We start from the raw sequence: 26,179 nt of genomic DNA, 5'->3' as shown, positions 1-26,179 counted from the left end.
TCATATGTGGATGCATCAATTTTACGAGCAAAAACCTATGAGCAGGTTTGTACGAGTGTGTTTTTCAAGAGATTTAAAAAATTGTATTTCTTTAGGAAACATGGTTTTTACACATTTATTTTAACTAGAACTAGATCCCTTTATCATAAAAACATACAGAATTGTGAGTCATTCAATTTTACATAACATAAATTTTCTTCTTCATAGACATCCTGTGTACCCCAGTTATTACCTTTAAAAAGTGTTGAAAAATAATTCCTTTAAATTACATCCCTCATTATCACTCTCAATGTAATAATATTATACATATAATATTATTTATTAAACACATTTATATCAATATGACAAGAGCTTTCTAGTATTTTAATAGCATAGATAACAAGATATTTATGGATATGTTTCTAAAGAAGTTTAAATTACTATAAATAAGTATTAACTTGGGCTTAAATATCACTCTCATAAAATATATGTAATATTTAATACTACATATGCAATATTTTCCAAAATATAACCCCATAGATGTGCTCAAGTGGGGTTTTCCAATCAATTTGAGTGGGTGAATGACTACATTTGGACATTGGATGTGAAAGTTATGCCCCTTTTAAAAGTGTTGTCCATGGTAGTTTCACCAACGAGACTACCTTGGAAGACCTACTTCAAAGGGGTTTCGCTGGTGAAACTACCTTGATGTCTTACTTCAATGAGGTTTTTTTGGATAAACCCTTTCATAGGCTAGGTTGAGAGAGGGTTTTCAATGTCACCCCCTATTAATTAAAAGTTGTAAGAAGGATCATAACAAAATTTTCATAGAGAAGTCTACTCTACATGTGGGTTTCTTCACAATCCATCCCATTATGTTACTCGCCATTCCTAAAGATTCATGTAAAGATTTGTTTATAAAATAGGCATTGCTATAATACTTTGCATATTTCTAAGTGAAACTATGTTTTGTTCCTATCTATTTTTGCCATATTATTACATAGTTGGAAGCTTTTTTTCCCTTTGTTTGGACGCTCGGAAAATGCTCATCCCCCTCATATGCAAGCTATGCTCTTTCAACCTCTTTCCTCTCTTTCATCCTCTTTTTTGTCTCTTTTCCTTCTCTTTTCCTTGTCTTTTCTCCTCTTTTCCTCTCTTTTCTCTCTCTTATTTCCTCTCTTTTCCCTCTCTTATTTCCTTCTCTTTTCATGCTCATATGCTTATGCTTATGCATGGGAATATGCTCATATGCTCATGCATAAACATAAGCATATGCTTTCTCTCTTTTTCCTCTCTTTTTTACTCTCTTTTCTTATTTTCCCCTCCTTTTTCCTTCTCTTTCCCCCATTTCCTTCCTCTTCTTTTTCCCCTCTCTTTTTTCCTCTCTTTTCTTATTTTCCCATCTCTTTTTCCCCTCTTTTTCCCTCTTTCTTCCTCTTCTTTTTCCCTCTCTGTTCCCCTCTCTTTCATCCTCTTTTCTCTCTTTCAGATTCCTCTTCTTTTTCCCTCTATGTTCCCCTCTCTTTCATCCTCTTTTCTCCCTTTTCATAAGCATATGCTTTCTCTCTTTTTCTCTTTTTCCCCTCTCTTTTTTCCTCTCTTTTCTTCTTTTCCCCTCTCTTTTTTCCTCGCTTTTCTTATTTTCCCCTCTTCCTTCTCTTCTTTTTCCCTCTCTTTCATCCTCTTTTCTCTCTTTTCATAAGCATATGCTAAAGTAGATGCCTACATATGCTCATGCATAAGCATAAGCATATGCTTTCTCTCTTTTTCTCTTTTTCCCCTCTCTTTTTTCCTATTTTTTCTTCTTTTCCCCTCTCTTTTTTCCTTCTCTTTTCCCCTCTTCCTTTTCTTTTTCCCTGTCTTTTGCCCTCAACACTATATTGCACAATTTGGGAATCTCCCAAGTCTTAATTTCAAGTAAGGGGTTAGGATTTGACCACATAGCCAAAACTTGAACCCTGATTTAAAATTGGGATTTGGGAGGATTCCCTAGTATGGTGTTTAGTATGGATTCCACTTTGAAGTAATGGGTTAAAATTTAACCATGTGACTAAATCTTAACCATATTGGGAATTCCTAAACTATTTAAAAATTCCCAAATTACCTAATATAGTGTTCCTCTCTTTCATCCTCTTTTCTCTCTTTTCATAAGAATATGCTTTCTCTCTTTTTCTCTTTTTCTCTTTTTCCCCTCTCTTTTTTCCTCTCTTTTCTTCTTTTTCCCTCTCTTTTTTCCTTCTCTTTTTCCCTCTTCCTTTTCTTTTTCCCTCTCTTTCATCCTCTTTTCTCTCTTTTCATAAGCATATGCATTTGCGTATGTTTATGCCCATATGCTTATGCTTATACACGAGCATATGCTCATATGCTCATGCATAAGCATAAGCATATCTTGTCTCTCTTTTTCTCCTTTTCCCTTCTCTTTTTTCCTCTCTTTTCTTCTTTTCCCCTCTCTCTTTTCCTTCTCTTTTTCCCTCTTCCTTCTCTTCTTTTCCCTCTCTTTTCCCCTCTCTTTCATCCTCTTTTCTCTCTTTCTTCATCCTATCTTTCCTTGTATTTTTCCCTCTCTTTTTCTCTCTTTTTCTATCTGTTTTTTTCTCTTTTTTCCTCTCTTTTTCTCTCTTTTCTCCTCTCTTTTTTTCTCTTTTTCCTCCTCTTCTCCTCTCTTTCCCCCTCTCTTTTCCTCTCTTGTTTCCTCTCGTTTTCTCTCTTTTCCTCTCTTTCTTTCTCTCTTTTCCACCCATGTTAAGCTTCAATAGCCAAACATTGAGCAAGCATATAGAGACTTCTATCACTCTAATTCAAAGAATGCAAGAGTCTGTAAATGCTTGCTCAATGTCAGGCTATCTTTTTGTCTCTTACATTTTCCTATATTTTCTTCTGCTCCTTAGCCGTATTTGGTTCTTTTTTTTTTCAAACAGATTCTAAATGGAACAACCACGCCCTCACCCACGACCGTCCTCTCAAAATCCCAACCCGGTTCCCCACGTTGGAGTGATTCAAGACATCTCTTCTCTACTATTACATGTAGAAGAGAAGATTGCGCACAATATAGATTGGGTGAAGTATAACGTCCAAGTGCATGCGCTTGGGTGGGGTCCTCACCGAAGGAGCATGGAGCAAGGGCGATTGAGGAACACACAACACAACCTATGGGATCTTCGTAGGTTTTGGAGAGACCACCATGACCGCTGGAGCACCAAATATGAATGTATAAAGGACATAATGGGTTGTGTAGAGGGCTTCATGGACTGCAAGTATGCAATCCCTAAAGATTATGACCTCATATTAAAAGAAGTGGAAGATGAAGTCGTGAGTGACCCGCCTAGTGGCTTGAAGGAGGAAAGTACCTTAGACAGTAATGCAGAGCAATATACCTCCTCCACTATTTTGGCATGTTTGGAGAATGTCTCTTTTGGAGACAGATTTTGCTTAAGCATACTTTTGGAGACATTTTGCGCTCTCTTTTTGTATATGAGAACTCTTGTTTAACAATAGTATTTTTTGTGATATTCTTTATATATGAAAGCCTTCTTAGATTCCACTTGTCTTTCATAAATATTTCTCCTTTTAAAATTTGCTTTTCATAATTGTCTTAAGTAAATAATTGTCCTTTAGAATGCATTGATGTCCTTTCATAATTTTCTTAAGTAATTAATTATATTTTCATAGTTTTATTAAATTGAATTTGAGGTTGAATTTCATAATTGTCTTTCCGCTTCTTGCTCTTGTGTTTGTTTTTTGTTTTTGGGTTTGTGTCTGTGTTTGTCCAATCCCCCCAAATTAGACATGGCATCATGTCTCACATCTAATGAGCACGGAACCCCTCATAGGAGGAGACATCATGATCTGTACTCTCCAAAGGACTTTGATTCACTCCGCTGACTCCTCAAGGGCCTACCCCTATGACTACCCGTGGCCCTCCTCCTCTCATGACTAGCACTGCGACTACCCCTCGAGGAACTCCTTTGCTAGCAGCCCATGGCTTCGTTAGGAGTCCTGACGAGTTTGTTGCATAGATGAGTGATGTAGAGGTAGTGATATTCTTCTCTCTCCTATCCCAGAGGACCTCAGTTATTCTCTCTCCTACACCAATAGCTTGACCTACTCGACAGTCATCCCCTCTCGCCCCTTTGATTGAGGGTCATCACCTAGGCGTACCTATCGTAAGGGAAGGAAGAGTAGGAAGGATCCTACTGTGGTAACTCGAGGTCAGCACACTCACATCCCTACAGGTCTCCACTTGGTCATGAGACCTAGTACTAGTCAGGTCCCTTGCCCTCTCCCACTCCCACTCCCTCTATTACTCCTCGCTCCATAATGCTCACAATACCACCCCTCGCTCTAGCTCTGCTATTGCCACTCCCATGACTCCTCCTTTCTTGCCCGAGGACTTGTACTATGAAGTCACTAGGGGTGGAGAGATAATAGAAAATAGAAAGGGCTCAGAAGTGCTGGCCACCATGAAGCACTTGATGAGCCACCACTTCAAGAGTGACATAGCTACTAACTGGCAGTACCAGGATGACGAAAAGAAGAAGACAGTCATTCAGGGATTGAAAAGATAGTACCCTAACTCCCAAATTGAGAGTTCAATGAGGATTAGATGTGAGAGCGTATGTGTGTTGTCTTGAAGCATCATAGGTCAACCTTGCAAACTTCCATCGCAAAGGGGAAGACTAAACCTAGCTGACTAGAAGTCTTTGAAGGAGTACAGGGACAAACCCCAAAAGTTTGACAATCAAAGGAGGGTTGCAAGGAGACAGTTGGACATCATAGGTGCTTTGCACCTTGCCAGTGGTGGTGGATGGTTGGTGTTCACATGGGTGGTAAGTCTACTTCTTCTCATTTAATTTATTATTCTATTTGTTTTATTACATATTACATGCACTTTATCTAGCTCTTGTAATTTGGGCCTACAGCAAGCTGTGATGGGTCACCTTCCCATAGACAAAGAGATAAGACACACATTCCATATAGGAGTGAATCCGTGGTTTATTGAGATGTAAGAGGAGGGAGAGAGTCGATTGGGCTGAGGTGGCTGCTCGCTCGGTATAAGTCTACTCCTACTTGTAATCTCACTTTTTCAATTATTTTATCCTTTAAGTTCCAATCTAATTTCCAATTAATATGATTTCACTCTTAGGGTGTAAGCTCGAATGTCCCATCAGTGGAGGTCTCGGTGGAGGTGAGTGGTGATGACGAGGAGGTAGGTATCGAGGGATTTGGCTTACATAGCTTTGACGAGGGCCAAGGATCAGGCATAAATCATGAGGGCCATGGATCAGGTCAGCGCAACCATTGATGATGACAATTCAAATGAGCAGTACAGTATTAGTAGTAGTTTGTATATACTTCGGCATGTATATGCTTTTGTATGTTGGCTCGTTTGAGCGATTTTGTATCACCCTTTTTGAAAGGGAAATTTTGTAACAAACAAGGTTGTATATACTTCAGCATGTATATGCTTCTGTCTCTCGGCTCATTTGAGTGATTTTGTATCACCCCTTTCACAAGGGAAATTTTGTAACAAACAAGGTTTGAGAGTTTTATCTTACCTGTGTGCTTAGAAACATTCTTTTGTAATGAAAAAAAAAACATTAGTGGGACAAAATAGGGCTTGCTGTGGCCCTATTTAGCCCCACTAATGTTTTTTTAAGTTCTGTTAAGGGATGCTATATAGTGATGCTTTATTAGTGTCGCTATATAGTGACCTTTACTAGATTTGCTATATAGTGATGCTTATATAGCGACATATCTTTTTCAATGTTAGTAGCAACTTTTGCACCCATTTTATAAAAAAAAAGTGTAAAAAAGGTAAGTATTTCCATCGAAAAATGGCATGTGCCTTGTAGTGGTATGGGGCCAACACTCTCCTCACATAATCACACATCTTGGATCACCATCTGACCAAATATTTATGAGGGCAATATGCTATCTAAGCCAAAACTTTATGCAATGTGTGGGGAAGGTTTGACCTTGTGCCATTACTCTCCTCACACGAGAAGATTTGACCGTTTGGCCAAATCTTTGTAAGTAGAAGATGATGTCCAACAAAATCACAAAGCCTAGAGAAGATTTCACCATGTGGCCAAATCCTTATAAGGGAAAGATGGTGTTAACCGAACCTTTATGGAGTGTGGGAAGGTTTTGATCTTGTGTCCAAATCCTAATGAGGGAAACACTCTCACACATCTTTGAATAGATTTGGCTGTATGACTATACCTTTACGAGGGCATATGGTGCCTCAACCAAACATTTATGGGAGTGTGGGGAATTTTAAATCTTGCAAACAAATATTTATGAGGGCTACACTCTCCTCACACAATGAGACACATCATGGAGATGTTTGACCATCTAGAGAAATCTTTACGAGGGAAGATGGTGTCCACAAAACTACAAAGCCGATAGAAGATTTGACCATGTGACCAAATTTTTATGAGGGCAAGATGTTATCTAAAACAAAGTTGGTGACACTATAGGTAAGTTTTTCCCTTGTGGACAAATCTTAATGAGGGCAAAACTCTCCTCACACAACCACACATCTTGGATAATATTTCAAGACCATGTGGCCAAATCTTTATGACGGGATATGGTAACCACAAAATCACAAAGCCCAGAGAAGATTTGACCTTGCAAAAACAAATCTTTATGAGGGCAAGATGGTGTCTAAACTGACCATTATAGAAGTGTGGGAAATTTTTAACCTTGTGGCCAAATCCTTATTAAGGCAATACTCTCCTCACATGATCACACATTCTAGAGAAGATTTGACAATGTGGCAACCTTTGTGAAGGCAAGAAGAAATCTAAACCAAGCCTTTAAGGTATTGTGGGCAATTTTCAACCTTGTGGCTAAATATTTATAAGGAAAACACTCTCCTAACACAATCACACATCCTGAAGAAGATCTAACAATGTGGCCACATCTTTAACCAAACCTTTATGGGATTGTGGGGAATTTTTCACCTTATGGCCAAATCTTTATGAGGGTAATATGATGTCTAAACTAAACCTTTATAGGAGTGTGGGGATCTTTTGACCTTATGTCTAACTCTTTATGAGGACATCACTCTCATCACACTTTATACACCTCGTGCTAGATAGTTTTTTACCATATAGCCAAATCTTTCTGAGGGCTTGATGGTGTCACAAAGCCTAGAGAAGATTTGCTTATGTTGCCAAATATTTTGAGGGAAAGATGGTGTCTAAACTAAACCTTTATAGGAAAGTGGGGATCTTTTGACCTTATTTCTGTTGAGATATCGAGCTCCACTCGTGGCTCCACTCGTGATATGCCAGGGTGACCGTTGTGCATTTATGTCACCAACTTGTTGGCTGCAGATGTGGTTGGTACACCGCCCATGAATAATAGTTGGATGACATCTATCTTTATGTACTCTAGTTAGTGGCTCAGTTAGTATGCCACCTAGGTTAGCTGAGTTTGGTTTAAGACCCACATATAGGTTTCACCTATTCCTTTTGTACTTAGAGAGAGTTCTTTTGGCTTTCAAAATTAAGAAGAGGAAAACTGTTTTCAACCTCCACCTTTGTGTGTATTCCCGGATTGTGTGTATGTGAGAAAGCTACAAGTGAGACTCCTTACTTCTCTCCCACTCTCTTCACAATGTCTAACTCTTTATAAGGGAAGCATTCTCATCACAAACACACCTCTTGGATAGTTTTTTACCATATAGCCAAATCTTTTTGAGGGCTTAATGGTGTCACAAAGCCTAGAGAATATCTGTTCATGTTGCCAAATATTTTGAGGGCAAGATGGTGTCTAAACCAAACCGTTATGGGTGTGTGGGAAATTTTGACATTGGGAAAAAATATTTTTTAAGGAAACACTCTCCTCACTCAATCATAGATTTTGTAGGAGATTTGACCATGTGACTGAATTCTTATGAGGGCAAGATGGTGCCAAAACCAAACCTTGATGAGAGTGTGGGCTAATTTTGACCCAGTGGTGGGCAAATCTTTGAGGGAAATGAGCTCCTCACACAATTACACATCTTGGAGAAGCGTTAACCATTTGGCAAATCTTTGTGACTGCAAGATGGTGTCCACACAATCACAAAGGCTAGAGAAGATTTGAGCATGTGGCTAAATCTTTATAAGGGCAAGATGGTGTCCCAAAAAAACCTTGTGGGGACTGTCCACATAATCACAAATCTTGGAGAGGATTTGAAAATTTAGCCAAACCTTTATAAGGGCAACATGGTGTCCAACCAGAGCCTTGAGGGAAATGTCCACATAAGCACAAAGCCTGGAGAGGATTTGACCATATGGCCAAATATTTACAAGGGCCCATGTGGCCAATCTTTATGAGAGTTGGTGTCCAAGGAAAAGCTTGAAGGGAGTTCCCACACAATCATACAGCCAGAAGAAGGTTTGACCATGTGGCCAAATCTTTATAATGGCAAGACGGTGTCCACTCAAAAACTTGAGGAGAGTGTCGACACAATCACAAAGCCTAGTAACAAGATTTGACTATGTATCCAAACCTTAATTAGGGGAAGATGGTGTCCACAAAATCACATAGCAAAAAAATTATTTGTTCATGTAGCCAAATCTTTATGAGGGCAAGATGGTGTCTAACCCAAACCTTTATGGAGTGTGGGGGAGTTTCACCTTGCGGCAGGTAGATCTCTATGAGAGCAACACTCTCCTCACACAATCACATATCCTCAAAAAAAAATTGATCATGTGACCATGTGGCCAAATATTTATGAAAGCTAGATGGTATTTAAGCCAAAACTTTATTGGAGTAGGGAATTTTGGACCTTGTGGCCAAATACTTTTTTAGGACAACACTCTCCTCAATCAATCACACATTCTAGAGAGGATTAGACCATGTAGTGTGAGGCAAGATGGTGTCTAAACCAAAATATTTATGGAAGCGCGGGAAAGTTTTGACCTTGTGGCCAAATCTTTATAGGGAGACAATCTCCTCACACAATCACACATCCTGGAGAAAAAATGACCATGTGGCCAAATCTTTGTGAGGGCAAGATGGTGTCCACACAATCATAAAGACAAAGAATATTTGATCATGTGGCCAAATATTTATAAGGCCAAGATGGTGCCCAAACAAAACCTTAAATGGGGTGATACAAGCAAAAAACCTAGAGAATATTTGAGAATGTGGCCAATGCTTTTATAAGGGAAACTTGATGGGAGTCCTCACTTGTATAATATGTGAAGAAATGTTGACCCTATGGCCAAATCTTGTTTGAGGCCTATTTGTAAAACGCCTTATCTGTAAATTGATCATCATGAATAAAACACACCCCTATTCTATTCAATTTGTGAATACCCCCTTTATATGATACCCTTCTATATGTAAAAAATGTGTAAAAAGGGGTTTTAAAAAACTTGTTCTGTTGAACCCATGTGCTACACTTACATATTTATGAGTCATCCCTCGAGCATTAGGTAGTCATCTCTTTAGAACGTCTCTTTGCTTCATCATCTTATGCGATCGACTAGTGATGAAAATGTGTTGTTAAAGACTTATAACTTTATGAATGGCGGCTAGCACACAACAAAATGAATATTGCAACGCTCCACCATGTGTTGTTTGCAAAGTCATGAGGTGCATTGTAAGAAATTTTTAATGAATTGCATCATTAAACGATGATAAAAAAGGACAATGAATTGGAACATCTCATTTGCATTTGAAATGGGTTGCTCCATTAAATAATGATGTAAATGAAAAATGAATTGCAACATTTCATTTGTATTTCTTGGGGGGATCACTATGTATAAACCCTCTATATCACGTGCGTTCAAGGCCTATTTTTAAAATCCCTTATCTATAATTTTTTCATTAATAAAATGTACCCCTTTTCTATACAAATCTATAAATTTTTTCTAAAACTATTTCAAATAGTCCCTTATGTATATTTATTTCTGTAAATTTTAGAAATAAAAAATATCCTTTTGTTGAACTCACGTGATAGGGTTACATATGATGAGTGATCCCCTCGAGTTGTATTTTAAATGACTTGCTCCATTAAATGATGATGTAAAAGAACAATGAATTACATCTCATATCATTTGCATTTTAAATGAATTGCATCATTAAACAATGATAAAAAAGAATGATGAATTGCAAAAAATAACGTACTCATCCATTTGCAATCTCGATGTGTACAAGCAAGGATGTAGAAGATATGTACATCACAACACCACCTCTTCTTTGACTCACTAGAATTTGGTTCATGATGTGTAAGTATAGGAGCATCATGCAAGCCTACCTGGGAGATATATGTGTACCCACATGGGCATATCATCATCAATGCATACCCTTTTACATTGTCCAATGCTATACCATTTGGATAGAGGTATACAAGTTTCTCTAATCTCTCTGATGTCAAGCCGTTCCTTGTGGTGGAATGCACAAACTTGTAGTTACTCCAGTTTTGTTCACCAGAGGAGTTGCTACAAGGTTATGACAATACCATCATGGGGCTAAGTCTTGCACATGAGGTGTGGGTGATCCACACTCTTCCCATCTCTCCATGTTGACGTATCTCATTAATTCTTTGATTCTGGGATAAGCAAATAGCCCTTCTCTATTTCAAAAAGTAGAGAGTTCCTTAAGTCATTCTTATCCTCAAAGAGACATTCAAGAAGATCATGCCACGGCTGCATAATCTGTACATATGTTATTGTATGATATTCCCACCACTACGCATCTAATATACGAATGGCATAGTGAAGAGATTTGTGGGCTTGGTTCCATTGTTTTTGCACTATCTTTTGCAATAGGGTACGTCGAGTCAAATTGTAACTACCCTTATCAGGCCTTGCATCTTCCTTCAAAACATCCCTCTCAGCAGTTGTCTAGCAAGCCATATAAGCACTTCCCATTCTTAGCCCTTTCACATCCAACCTACGGATTGCAAACTAGGTAGGCTTCATTGCTTCCACTGCATCAGATATTCTCTTCCAAAACACAATATTATTACAAAGAATCTTTAACTTGAAATTTTGTGTGGGCACCACTTGAGCGTGGCTCTGTTATCTAGGACTCTGTAGCCTCTGCACTAAAAAACATTTTGATTACAAGCCCTGCATCTCCAACAAGCACTCCATCATTATATAGTTTGTGCTAAAACACATTTCATTCAGAAGCTCTAATAGGTGATTTGCATGCTGGTGATTCCTGAATATACCAAGTAATCACTCATGGTTAAGGAAGTAAACCACCACTTTTTGAGCCTCATTCACAACATATTTAAAGAACTGGGTCTCATGTGTTTTGTACCAATCCTCCTGGACAAGTTCGAGGTAGTAGCATGAGCATGGCAATGCCCAAATACATTGATATCTACAATTTATTATTTTTCTAGTCTTTTGACAATTCTTGGCATTATGAGTAATCACTTAATGACATTGTTAGGGCCAATATCTTGAATACATCTACTTAGCTTCACAGTAATAAATTCTTTAGTCTTGGCTTCACCAGTCATATCAATCGATTGATAGAAGACCTTGCCTGTGAACGTCACAACCATGGCATTGATCGAGGGCCTCTTGCTAACGTTCTTCCATCCGTCGGTTACAACAAAGTAATGTGCTTCATTTTGACGCATAATAAGTTTCATATCTTGCATCTAAATTTATTTCTCAATAAGTCTTGTAGCGAAATTTGTTTCTTAATAAGTTTCTTGGCTTGTTTGAATTTATTTAACAATGCGTCTTGCATCGAAACAATACTCACTCAGCAATATTCTAATGACATTCTGTAAGTGTAATAGACCTAGAGAAAGAGCAACCATCTACTCATCTTGCCCCCTCCTAACATAATTGGATGGTTATAGATGTGGTAATTTACCCATGGAAATAGGTGTCGGATGCCGAATTGCCATTTCTAATGGCATACTCTCTCTCGAGTAATTATCTATCTGCACTATGCCCATTTGTGACTTCATGCTCTATACACAAATGCTAGTATTTTACACACACTAGTGTAGTAGCTAGCGATACTTCCATCTATGTCACAGTTCTCTCGCCATGCAATGACTACTTTCCAACCATATGACTCTACTATTTCAAAGATTTGAAAGTATTTTGTTACATTATACACAGTTTGAAATATCTAGACCTTTTCATGTATCACCAAACAAGATATGTATGAAATTAGCAATTGTTTTGCAATTCCCATACTCCAAATCATTGTCACATTACATTGGCATAGTTGCACATGTTAAACTATAACTTATTAAGACCTGGTGTGGCCAAGTTCCTACATGAGGTGGGGAGGCAGTTTGATGTGGCTATTTGGAGCTCGGTACAATAGGACAATGTGCACAGATAGTTGGGCATGCTAAAGGGACAATGTCGCCAAGCCACTGGCTGCACACCCTTCTTTGTGTTTCAATATAGCCAGGATAAATGTATCACACATGCCATAGATGTAGGAAGAGGACAGGGGCGTGCAAAGCCTAAGTTTGGGAAGCACGTGGCCGACATCGATTGGCAACACTTTGACCCTTTGGCAACGTTGTTTGTGGATGACAATGCAGAGAAGATGGATGCAAATCCCGCAAACACGTACATTGTCTCACCCTCTTTTATGGGGGATTGCATGGATACAATTCTCCACTCGAGTCTCTTGACCTATCTACACCGATTGGCAAACCATGTCGAGAAAGTTGAGGATTTTGTGTCCCAAAACCCCTTCCAAGTGCCGCCCATGGAAGAATAAACAGAATTGTAATCCTGCTTTGAAATGTCAGTAAAATTTTTATTGTTTGAGACTCGAAGTACTAAATTTTTAGTTTAAAAGCAAGTAGCGTGGACTTATATCCAGTGCTTGCATGTGATTTCTTCGTCTACATTCGTGCAATAGAGAGAGAGAGAGAGAGAGAGAGAGAGAGAGAGACATCATAGAGAGAGGGGTTATGTTGAGAGAGCTTGAGCTCGAGCTCGAGAAAGAGAGAGAGAGAGAGAGAGAGAGAGAGAGAGAGAGAGGTCATAGAGAGAGGGGTTATGAGCATGCCCGCACACACACACACGCACACACATAGAGAGAGAGAGAGGTTACACACACAGACACACACACACACACACACATACACACACAAATACACACATAGAAAGAGGGAGAGGGAGAGAGAGAGAGAGAGAGAGAGAGAGGGAGAGAGGGAGAGAGAGAGAGAGAGAGAGAGAGAGAGAGAGAGAGAGAGAGAGGTCATAGAGAGAGGAATTGTGCACACACACACACACACACACGCACAGAGACATCTTAGATAGAGGGATTATGCAAGAGAGAGAGAGAGAGAGAGAGAGAGAGAGAGAGAGAGAGAGAGAGAGAGAGAGAGAGAGAGAGGTGTCGCAAGTGGAATAGGTGGAACAAAATGTGGTGGTTGCCAAAAAAAACTCGCTTCTTGCCCATCCCCCTCAATCCATGTCTACAAACTGATTGAGAATGAGGTCTTACAAAAGAATTGATGATGTTGAGATTTCCTAAGGGGTCCCTCTTGGCCTTGTTCACAGCAACTAGAGTGCAAATGTAAAGCCAAATGCCTACCACAGATGCCACTGATTACCAAGCTGCAACAAACAACCCAAATGTGTTAGGTTGTGGTTATGGCATCATCTCGTAGGTGTTGTTTTCAAAGGTAGATGAGGATCTTTGTTTAAATGTTGGTGATTTCAAACTTGAACACAATTTCATCACGCATCAAACAGGTCGGGAAGCCTCTCATTGCCTTGAATTGAACGACTTGGTGCCTCTCTAAAAGTTGGCTGCCATCTCTCAAGTCACTACCCTAGGATCCTTGAAGAACTATGTGAAGATATTGAGGCATGCCTCCAAATCTACTAGACTACTCAACAATCTTAGAGGTTATGCTGAATGGTTTCTTGAAACGTCTTGTACATCGGTGGCTCATCCCGTGTGCTCTAGTAAAGGCCAATTGTTAGACCTCCATGGCCGCTAGCTAAAAGTACAATATATGCCTTGGCTTGTGGCTAGATCAGGAATGTAGAAATTGGACATGACCTTTAAAGTCCAATGCCCATGGCTATTCTTCAATAGCTTATCATGTAAGCTACTCTATAGATGGACAAAAATGTAAGGGACTCAAACTCCATACCCAAATTAGAGGCACAAAGCAAGGATGGAGGTTGTTCATGCAAGATATTAACGGAAGACGATCGGTAAATCGCAATTAGAGGCACAAAGAAAAGTTAGAGATCGTTCATACACCTATGCTGAAATCCGAAAGTGATGTTCATGCTACATTGCTAGGCCAGACTTCATGAATTCATATTCCACCTGATGCTTGTATGTTTGCAGTTGTGGCCACATCAACTGTGGCTGCAGCAGCTAATGAAAATTATGTTTTAGAATGTTGTTTAGGACAATAATTTAAAAAAAAAGGAGCATGCTACTTGCATGTTTGGATTGGATGTGTGGACATAGTTGTACCCCCACTTGCACTACTAGATTGAGGGCCAATTGGCATTGGCCCCACTTGACTACTTTGTGTCAGTAATACATCAAGCGTCTGCCTTGTTGCATCTAGGAATTCTGCCACACCAATCTCCTCATAACCTTGATCTCCGCATTGAGCTTTTCCCCCTATAGCTCCTGTTCAGGTGCTTCCAACTTGTGCAGGTAGTGGCTTCATTTCTACAGAAGCTAAAACATTGCCAATTATTTGAGACCCTCTTTTTAAAAAAAAACCCAAGTCCATGCAACTCTTAATCCAACTCAATTTTTGTCATAATATTGTCTCATACCTTTAAGTGCGAGACTATCCTAGTCTATCGGGGTATTTTAATTCCACTTTTGGAAAAAAATTAATAGGTTTATAGTAACAGGACGGGTTTTTAATTCAACTTTAGAAAAAGACCCATTATTTTATAAGTAAAGAGGGGTGGTTTTAATGCGAAGAAAACTTTAGTTGAGGGGTTTTTTTAATACCACTTGAACTCATGTGATACCTAGGATTTCTTAGTGGTGCACCCCTCAAGTCAAAACCTTGGCTAAAGATGTAGGTTGTACACAGCCAAAGTTGTTGCTATAGATAGCTGCTTAACATAGTTGCCTTAGAGTCGCTTACTAGGCCTTAGTTGTCTATGCTCGCCTTAGGTCATGTAGTCAAAAGTCATTGCTATGAACTGAATCTGTAGTAGATGGGAGTTGCCTTACTAGCTAAGCTCACCCATAGATAGTCATTGATGGAGGCCAAGAGTAGGAGTAAAGGCAATTGAGGCTGAGTTGTCTTGCGCTATCGCTGCTTCTTTTTGAAGACAGACATTAAGCCTAAATGAACATATCACTTATATATAAAATTGCTTCTATTTCTCTTATAGCCTTGACAGAGGCTTGACAGCAACCATGGCTCAGGAGAAAAGAGGATGAAACTTGACAAAGTCTCAAGCTTATGTTATGATGTTAAATAGTAAGAAGTGGAAATGCAACATTTTCCACGAAGAGTACTCAAACTCTGGCACAGGAATGCAAATACATTTCTTGGGTGATCCTTAGAAACAAATTGAAAACACGAGGGCCCAAGAGTGGAGAGAGTTATAGCCATTGTAGGTGGAGAAATACCTAGAAGTACAAACACCCAAGTGGATGGCATAGTAGCACATCCCCACAATCCTAGCCCCATGAAACCATATCTAATGATATACTCACACCTTAAGGACCTCAAGCTGTTATAGGTAGTTCATTACAAAATGTGGCAACTTGCAGTAGTGGTGTGGGTTCAATGACATAGATGGTAAGTTGCTCCATGATGCATATGGAGAGTGGACAATGTAGCGACGTGGCTCGTTCACAATTGCATGTGATCCCATAACAAAGGTCATTGGGAGAGTCATTCAAAGAACAATATATAGAGAAAGCACGACAAGATGTTTATGAGGCCATTTGTTGCACCAAGTATCTGCTAAGCATGGTGCAATACCCACATTGGAAAAGAGCCATGGCATTTGTAGCAAGGTCCACTCCAAGTTTTACCTCGTCGAGTTATAATTCCATTGGTAATAAAGTTACTTAGACACATATTATGAGAGGATAAAATAAGATATGAAACAAGTAGTATACAATAGTATCAAGAGATCAGTATCATTTTCAGCATGATGGATGGAAAAACATCACCAAGAAGCATGTTTGTAACATTTAAGGGAGAGTACTATGACACCAAAAATTGATATTTTTATTTGGCATTGGTATTGTTTTTCTCTGTGTTTGAAAAGAGTTTGAGTATCAAGTGATAGCCTAGAGGCTCTCACTTATTTCTATTTTCTAAGATATTGTATGGGATTGAGAGGATGAGTGGAATGGATCATTGTAAATACCATGTGTATGAATGATAAATACCTTGATATGGGGTGAGAGTTATTTGTGTATGGGATATTATGGAGTTTTTAGAAAATAGGAAGAGTGAGTCATATAAAGAGGTGGGCTCATGTCCATGTGTTCCAATAATATAAGAGAGATCACATGCCAAGCATGTGGAAGCCATGTGGAGGAGTGTGGAGTCAAGAGGAATCCTTCTAGAATTCCTATGTGGAATAAGGAGGATGTGGACATATGGAAAAGAGAGGGTCCGTATGGGCTCCATGTTGGGAGACCCTTGACTTTCTTAATATTTTAAGAGTCTTGAGCATCTTTTGATGGGACACATGGAAAGAGTAGCCAAAAAGGACATGGATAGTGACATATGGACTTATGTGATTGATGGGGAAAGGAATCTATAGGCAGCAATTGTAAATGAGTGAAGGAGAGTGACAAAATCTCTATAAAAGGAGCCCTCCTCTCCCTTGTTCATGATCTCTTCCACCATTAGGCCTCATGTTGCTGTAGCTCTAGTCTCCTCAAGCCTCTTCCATCAGCCTTCTTTCCCTCTTGTAGATATTCTCTTATGTAGACTCTTGAGTCCATCTCTCTCTAGTTTATTCTCTCTCTAGTCTATTCTCCTTCGTAACTCAACATTCTCCCATGTATATTCTCTGGCATGCTAGCAACAATATTACGAACAACATGACAAGTCTCAAATTCTCTGCTCCCTTTGCCCTACATTCAAGTGGTAACATCATGATCATTGTCACTAATATCATCAATTCCTATTATTGCATCACTTATCCCATCGATCTTTGCATGTATTTTTCTTTGTGGTCCCATCTTATTATTCTTAACACAAGAAAAGTCTTCTATATCAGTAAGCATGTTTGAGTCACTTGCAACACAAGACAAGTCTTCTATACCAGTGAGCCTATTCGAGTCACTTGCAACACAGGACAAGTCTTCTTATACTAGTGAGCCTATTCGAGTCACTTGCAACATAGGACAAGTCTTCTATACTAGTGATCCTGTTCGAGTCACTTGTAACACAAGACAAGTCTTCTATAGCAGTGAGTATATTTGAGTCACTTGCAACACAAGAAACCTTTTCTGCATCAACATCTGTTACTATAATGTCCTCAATACCTGTGAGCATGCCACTATGATACTCTTGATCACTACTAACACCTATTTCATTAATTTTGGACTCTTGCACTGTCCAAATTCATTTTGTGAGATAATTTTGGATAAAACATTTCAAAAAAAGAGGCTCTTATAAAACAAAACATTGAGTCAAAAAGGAAGATTTTAAAAAATCAAATTAGAAAAAATGACATGAGATTTTATTAAAACTAGAGTACATTAAAAATAGAGTACATCACATTGTTAAAAGAGACAAAAAGTAAGATTTTAAAAAATCAAATTAGAAAAAATGGCGTGACATGTTATGAAAACTAGAGTACATTTCAAAAAGAGCACATCACATTTGTAAAGAAGTAGATCATATTACTCAAAGCCACATGGTGTCAAAAAACACCTTAATACAGTCTCTCTTAACATCATCTTAACATCACATTTGTACAAGAAGTAGATCATATTACTCAAAGCCATATGGTGTCAAAAAACACCTTAATACAAAGCCATATGGTGTCAAAAAACACCTTAATACAGTCTCTCTTATCTTCTTAATCACCCTAAGTCTAGAAGATCTCATCATTGGTCTCTCTTATCTTCTCAACAACCCAATCTTTCACTGCCTCCACAGCTGTATCCTCAACATAATTACATGCGAAGAAGAAATTTAAGCAATCACAAATTGTTTCTTTATAATTTCTCTGAGAGGCTCTTATTGTTCTCTCAGCATCCGCATCAAATCGCCCATGATGAGAGCTGCGATAACGCAGGTTACTTAAGAAGTCTAATAGATCTTGTCGTGCTTTTATCATACGTCTTAAAAGTCTTTCACTCTCTACTATCTTGAGAGTCTCCTCCCTCTTTGCGTGCCTTTGTGCAGCAAATTCCTCTCTCTCCATGTGTGTCAAAGGAGAACCTTGTCAAATTCTGGCCTCTCTCTGTGCTCCTTGGTCAGCAATCCATTCTTTGAGATTATTAATTCTGAACTCCACGTCTTCGACAATGCCAAGGACATCCATGGGTGGGGAGATGATAAAGAAAGGGAGATGGACTACGATGCAAGAAAGAAGAGAGTGTCTGCGGAAGGACTACAATGGAAGAATACAAGTTAATGTGAGAAGCACTAGGATGGATGAAAGAAGAGAGTGTTTGTGGAAGAACTAGGATAGAAGAATACTTGGTTATCAGGATGGATGAAAGAAGACTCTGAGAGTGTTTGCGGAAGGACTAGGATAGAAGAATACAAGTTACTCAGAAGGACTAGGATGTAAGAAATAAGAGAGTGTTTGTGGAAGGACTAGGATGGAAGAATACAAGTGCACTAAGGCACGATGTGTTCACTATGATAAGGATAAGGGTTGGAATAAAGTGGTAGGCACGATGTGTTCACTATGATAAGGATAAGGGTTAGAATAAAGCAAGTGGAGATTGAATGCTCTACTTTAAGTGAGTGGAGATGATAAGGATAAGGGTTGGAATAAAGTGAGAGAAGCATTGCGAATGCTCTACTTTAAGTGAGTGGAGACTGTCCAACTGAATAAAATTCTCATCACACAAGGATTTATTTCCAAATAATCACATCATCACACATTCATATCATAAAATTGTGTGCATGAAGAAATGTATTACAAATATTACATCATCACATATTCATATCAAAATTCTCATCACACAAGGATTTATTTCCAAATAATCACATCATCACACATTCATATCATAAAATTGTGTGCATGAAGAAATATATTACAAATATTACATCATCACATATTCATATCAAAACTCTCATCACACAAGGATTTATTTCCAAATAATCACATCATCACACATTCATATCATAAAATTGTGTGCATGAAGAAATATATTACAAATATTACATCATCACATATTCATATCAAAATTCTCATCACACAAGGATTTATTTCCAAATAATCACACATTCATATCATAAAATTGTGTGCATGAAGAAATATATTACAAATATTACATCATCACATATTCATATCAAAATTCTCATCACACAAGGATTTATTTCCAAATAATCACATCATCACACATTCATATCATAAAATTGTGTGCATGAAGAAATATATTACAAATATTACATCATCACATATTCATATCAAAATTCTCATCACACAAGGATTTATTTCCAAATAATCACATCATCACACATTCATATCATAAAATTGTGTGCATAAAGAAATTATATAAATATCATTAGATTATGCCACTTAAGTAATAAGTCACAAATTGGTGTATAATCAACAAAAACTACAAACACAACATCATACATGCATCACAACTCTTGTGATGCTTCTAGTGGAGACTGTGGCAACTCTTCTGATGCTTCCAATGGAGGCTGTGGTGCTATAGATGTACACTCGGTCTCTACTTCTTCTGTAGTATGTAGTGCTTTCAGAGTAGACTCAGTATCCTTTTCCTTAAATGCAAGCGGAGGCGGTGGTAACTCTTCTGATGCTTCTAGTGGAGGCTGTGGTGCTGTAGGTGTACACTGGGTCTCTACTTCTTCTGTAGTGTGCAGTGCTTTCATAGTAGACTCAGTCTCCTCTTCCTTAAAGGGAAGCTCTAATATTGCTTCAGTTGCACGTTGTATTCTAATGGCAGCAATTAGGTCTCGAATGATTTCAGCCCTAAACAATTGTATATCCTCCTCTGAATATTTGAGCTCCAAAGAGTCTTCCAATGAGATCTGTGGCTTAAGTGAGAAAATTTCTTTGAAAATCAACATGCAGTTGTAGGCAACTCTCCACCCACAACTATGCCCATCCTCCTGCTCTACTACTAAATGCTTTTGGAAGTCTACCGAGTCTTTGTACTGTCCTGTTTCTCTGATAGCAGATACCAACTTCTCAATCGACCTGCTCATCGTGACATATTAAAAAAACTTAGTGTGTCTATCACATAAGGTACATAATATAGAAGTAACAATAGATTAATAGAATACTTATGTTTGCACTGAGCCATGAAAGCCTGCAATCGAGTTAACAAACCAACAATAGTTGTCTTCAAGGTCCCAAACCACCAGACTCCAATGTTCCCTACATGAATAATTAAGAACCATTATTATTTAACACAATGTTGCCAGTATAAGATGAAAATAAAGGTTGCCATGATACTTACATCTCATGATATGCCATAAATAGGACTCACACGCCATGTAAATGTAAAGGCTGTAACAATTTACAAACATCGGCTATTGTCTTTTTGCTATCGCTAAGTATAGGAGAAAGGAGGGAATCCAACATATACACACGATTTTGTACGACTCTACCAAATCGTGAGATAACTATACTGCACCAACAAATAAATGAATATTAGCTTATTAGATTTAATCAAAATATTGAATTATCAAGTAGAGAAAAAGTTTGTATCAAACCTGAGAATGGCCATCATAACGTTGTTATTGACCTCATTTGAAGCTCTAGAGAGAATTGAAATCTCCTTTCCCCCAAATTCAAGATACTGAGGTCTATGTTGAATCATAACCCTAACATTAAAAGAGCTTCCCAATTCTTCCAATGAAGCCATGTTTGTAGAGTTGAGGTCTTCTATCCTCTTTGACTCTTTGATGGCATTCATTTCGCAATCAATGATTGCTCGAATGGTACATGTTATAAATGCATAGAGATGCAAATCCGTATATGTTGACAGTGTGGTGTCATTTTGTATCTCAAAAAAGCAATTGTAGCCCATCCTCCATCCACAATTATAGATGTGGCTATCCTCTTGATGTGATACCTGACATGTTATATACTCTATTTGTTGTGCCAAGTCACATTGCCGCATTACTATGTCGATAGCACCTACTAACTTTCGAGCTGATCTGCACATCAAAACATATAACAACAGTGAATATGTGCATTGCATATCAATCTACATGTCAAGAAGTGACAACAAGTGTAGTCTATACTTACTCTAACACATTGCCATGGATGGATGTCATTGAGTTGGCAAAGAAGCACTTCTTCGCAAGGATGTCCACGACTACCGGACTCCAATGTGAGCTGCATTATCATAAAGAATAATTACTGTGTTTGAGACAATTCTAGCAATGCAATAGAAAAAACAAGTAGGGTTTGATGCTTACTTCTCATAATATGCTGTAAAAATAACTCGTGCGTCATTCATAGGAACGTGCTTCAACCACTTGCAAACATTCTCTATGGTTTCTTCTTTGTTGCTAAGCACTTCTAAAATACGAGGATCGAGCATATATGAAACGCTTTGTATATTTTGCGGAAAATTTGCTATAACATTACTATATATAAAAAAAAAGTATTAGCTTCTTGGGTTTAATCAAAATAAGCAAAGTATAAAGCCAAGGAAAAGGCTGCATCAAACCTGAGGATGGTTGTAATGACTTTGACATTAACCTCATTCTTAGGATTCAAGAGGATTGAAATCTCTTCTTCACCAAATTCAAAAAAATGAGGTTGTTGTCGAATTAACAACATAGCAGTGAATGAACTTCCAATCTGCTCCAATAGATTCATATTTTCATGACTCATCTTATTGAGGGAGTAGTCTACATCGTATTCTTCTTCACTTGCTATGTCCTCCACATCCTCCTTCTGCCATAAAAATATAAAAAAGTTATGCGATGTACACATCCCAAATAAAGGCTTAAACAAGCAGATAAGGTTTCATACATGCTTTCATTAGAGTGAGTCTCTCCTCTGCTTGGAGCAAAAATTTAAAAAGGTTTCATACATGCTTTCATTAGAGTGAGTCTCTCCTCCTCTTGGATGAAAAATTTAAAAAGTTATGAGATTTACACATCCCAAATAAAAATAATGGTTTAAATAATCATAGAAGTATAAAGATAGCATGCTTTCATTAGACAAGTTATGAGATTTACACATCCCAAATAAAAATAATGGTTTAAATAATCATAAAAGTATAAAGATAGCATGGTTTCATTGGACTCAGTCTCTTCTCCTCTTGGAAGAAAATATAAAAAAGTTATGAGATTTACACATCCCAATTAAAGATCCCAATTAAAGGCTGGAACAAGCATACAAGTATAAAGATAAGGTTTTATACATGCTACAATAATGTAGTCATATTTTCAGGTTGTTTCCCAATGGTAGTAATTAGATGATGAATACTCTTAGCCCGAAATGCTAGCAGATCAGCTTCTGTATATGATTCCATTTTGACTGGTAACTCCAAATAAAAAATCTCTCTAAGAAACAACATGCAGTTGTAGGCAACTCTCCACCCACAGCTGTGTCCATCTTTTGCTCCACTGGCAGACGTCTTTTGAATTCTACTTGATCTTGTTGCTTCGTGGTTGTTTTGACAGCAAATACTAGCCGATATGCAGCACTGTCGAGCATGACATATTAAATATATTAATATGTCATGATCATAAGATACAAAATAAGAAAGTATCAAAAATATTAAGAGAATAATTACCTTGGGGAGTTGGCATGATAGCCTTCTATTGAATTCACAAACCATAAATGGTTGAGTTCAAGGTCCTAGAAGATCAGACTCCAATGTGAGCTACACGACCAAAATAAAAATGATTATTGTTTTACACAAACTTGCCAAAGAAATAGTAAAAATAAGGTTAGAGTTGATATTTACGCCTCATGATAAGGCATTAAGATGACTCGCACCCCATCTAAATTCAAAGGGCTTAACCAGGTACAAACATCTTCTATAGTCTTTTGAGGAGAGCTAAGAATAGAAGAAAGGAGAGCATCGAGCATGTAGACACGATGCTGCACTATACTAGGAAGCTGAGAAATAACTACACTGCACCAAGAAATAAACAAACATTAGCTCATAGAATTGATTTGCATTCTGCACTAGGAAACTGATATATAACTGCACTGTGAATAAATAAACAAATGTTAGCTCATTAAAGTAGCAATAAATAAATAAACGTTACCTAAGAATGGCCAAGATAACATTGTCATTAACCTCTTTTAAAGGATTGGAGAGGATTGAAACCTGCTCTCTACCAAAGCTTAAATACTGAGGTTCTCGTTTCAAAACGATCCTAACTTCAAATGAGCTCTCCATTTTATCCAATGCAGCTAAATTTGATTTTTCAATCAAATTTAGAGGTGGTTGCATTGTTGAAGTAGAAGGGAGTGCCTCCATATTGACGTCATCCATTTCTTCTCCCTCTATTGCCTGTAAACAAATATGAGAGATTAGATTCATTATCTTTAAATTTAAATCTTATTTAAAAAATTGTATTTAGTTGAGAAATAGAGAGTTCATACCGCTAAGTATTGTCGTAGTGGCCTTTTTTCATAACCCTCCGAGCCATAATTATCAAAGAAGGCATCATCATGTTTGTCTTCATCCACCAACCTCTCTGTGAACGGGTCATGTAAGTCCATCTTTTCATCATCATCAACTGAAACATTATGATCTTCAAGGTAATCATCCATGTCATTGGTGTCCTTGTGGTCTATCTCTTTTTCATAGCCTGTGGTTAGATCTGCTTAAAGCTGGAAATAAGCCATGAAATGCTTATTTTCAATAATATTTGTGGAGTTGCCTTTTCTTAAGAGATCCTCAAATAAATATCCCATCTTGCACAAGTTGACCTCCCAACCTGCCGGTAGCAAATTCTCCATCATGGTAAGCAAGAGACTCCCACTTTTTGCAGGACTTCCATAGTTGTTTTTTTGATAATGTATGGACCTGGGAATATCTTGCTCTTCTAGCATGAATCTCAAATTATTTGAATTCCCTCTTATGTTCTTTTGTAAGGAGTGATTAGGGTTGGGACTCCGCATACACAGAAAGAATGATTCAAGAGTTTGAATCGCTATGCCACATTCTCTCTTGCCTCTCTTTGCTGCATAAACACCACTATATATCTTCAAATCTGATGAATATGCTCGCTCTAGAGTAACCTGCATGGCTTCTTTGTCTTTTTTATCAACAAAAATGACAATGTTGCAAATCGCCACTTTGCTAATGGTGGTATATACTATTCTATCAATGAAGTTATGGATATCATCGCTAGAAACTTCATTGATAAAGAATAGTTGTGGCTTATCCCATGCTGACTCATTCTTGAAGAAGTCATCTTCTGAGACTCCCCTGAAGTTCACAAGCTTTCCAGACTCTGCCGTAACCTCTACATTGAATTGAAAGCTTTGGTGCATATCTGTCGGCATCCTTATCTCACTGATTAATCTTTCCACATATGCAACCACCTGTTGTGGGATTTCTTTTCTCATATAAGAGGTTACTATTTCCGACCCATCTTCATCCTTTTTAATCCACCTGTTTGCCCATAGCTTTACCTTGGGTGTTGACAAAGAAGCTATATGATTCACCACATTATAGTCAATGTTACAATGAGTAAGTGGAATTTGTTTCTCTGACAGCAAATACTTAATGGCACTATGCACTGCATCACGCCTCACCTGTACATTGATGCATTCTTCCATGCAGTGGTCTTTGTCTTTTTTTCCAAAAAACCATTCTTTCTTTAAAATTTTTTGTGCTGCCATGGATGCATACTTATCAGGTAAGTATTTTACAAGCCTCCACATCCTTGCCGTCAACTCCTTCTTATCCATTACCTTTGACTTGCCGGAGATAAACAAAGGAGCTTCATAGGTCAGCTATCCACGCTCACAAGCAATGCACGTTTCAAGCATCTCATTGAACACTTCAACAGGACGAAATATGATAGAAGTGTAGTCGGCATATCTGTCCCTCACCACCTTGAGGCTTGTCATACTTTCTTCTCGCTCTTGAGTTCCCCTAGGCACAACTGCACTCAAAGAAGTATAAAAGTTTGTGAGTGTGTCCGCGTCTGCTTTTGTGACCTTTCGCTTCAAATCAAGATTTGGAGAACCAAATGTTGTCCATATAACCCTTGCCTTCTGTAAGACCTTTGATGTTGATGATATCTTACGCTTTCCATGGACATGATGATTAAGTCTTTCGGACTCAATCAAATACTTGATCTCATGCTTGAATATACAGATTGTTGCAGGATAATAATGGAATGAGCTTATCTTTACAAATTGTTCTGGAGTGAGTCTTTTGCCCTCCTTTGCTTCCCTTGCAATCTGATTACAAGCATAAGCCCAATGTTGACCATCAATGGGCTGGAATCTGCAATGAAGGAGGAATTCCTTCTTTACTTCCTTTAGCATATTCTCACCTTGTGCCTCTTCGCCTTGTTCATGTGGAATATTTTTAAGAGTGTCTTTAAAGAATTGACTGAAGGTTTCCTCGAAATGTGTAGGCCCTGTAAATGTTATTTGATCCAAAAAACTATTTTTGGTTGGACAAACATTATTGGGCGCAAGACCACATTGCTTGCCACAGGTTTTTTACCATCTCTCAAAGCCTCATATATTTGCATTGCATAGGATATATCAAGGCTTTGGCTATTAGTAAAGAGAGCTGCAGCTTCCACATCTTTGGCATTCACAAACCACGTCCTTTGACCCTAGATATATCCCACATCATCATCTGTAACTGCTTCATTAAGACGTAGATTAAGATTTTTGATTGATGTGAGTTCATCCTGATCATCTTCAGCCTCGGATTTTGAGTCTTCTTCATCTTTCTCTTTTTTTGACCGTTTTTCATCCACATTATCTTTCTCTACAGTGGGACGATGTCTTTTTTTACTGCTTGGAATCGTGGCTCTTGTAGTACTAGCCTTTGCATTTCACGTCATGGTTTGCTAGCAAGAGCTTCTAGCATAACTGCAGTGGATCCACCTTGATCTTCTTCAATT

The sequence above is a fragment of the Dipteris shenzhenensis genome, chromosome 22 (genome assembly GCF_047967505.1).
Source record: "Dipteris shenzhenensis isolate YYH24624 ecotype China chromosome 22, Dip_SZ_1.0, whole genome shotgun sequence".
In the NCBI taxonomy this organism is placed as follows: Eukaryota; Viridiplantae; Streptophyta; class Polypodiopsida; order Gleicheniales; family Dipteridaceae; genus Dipteris; species Dipteris shenzhenensis.
The sequence above is the reverse complement of the archived record's forward strand: the minus strand, read 5'-3'. Positions refer to the sequence as shown.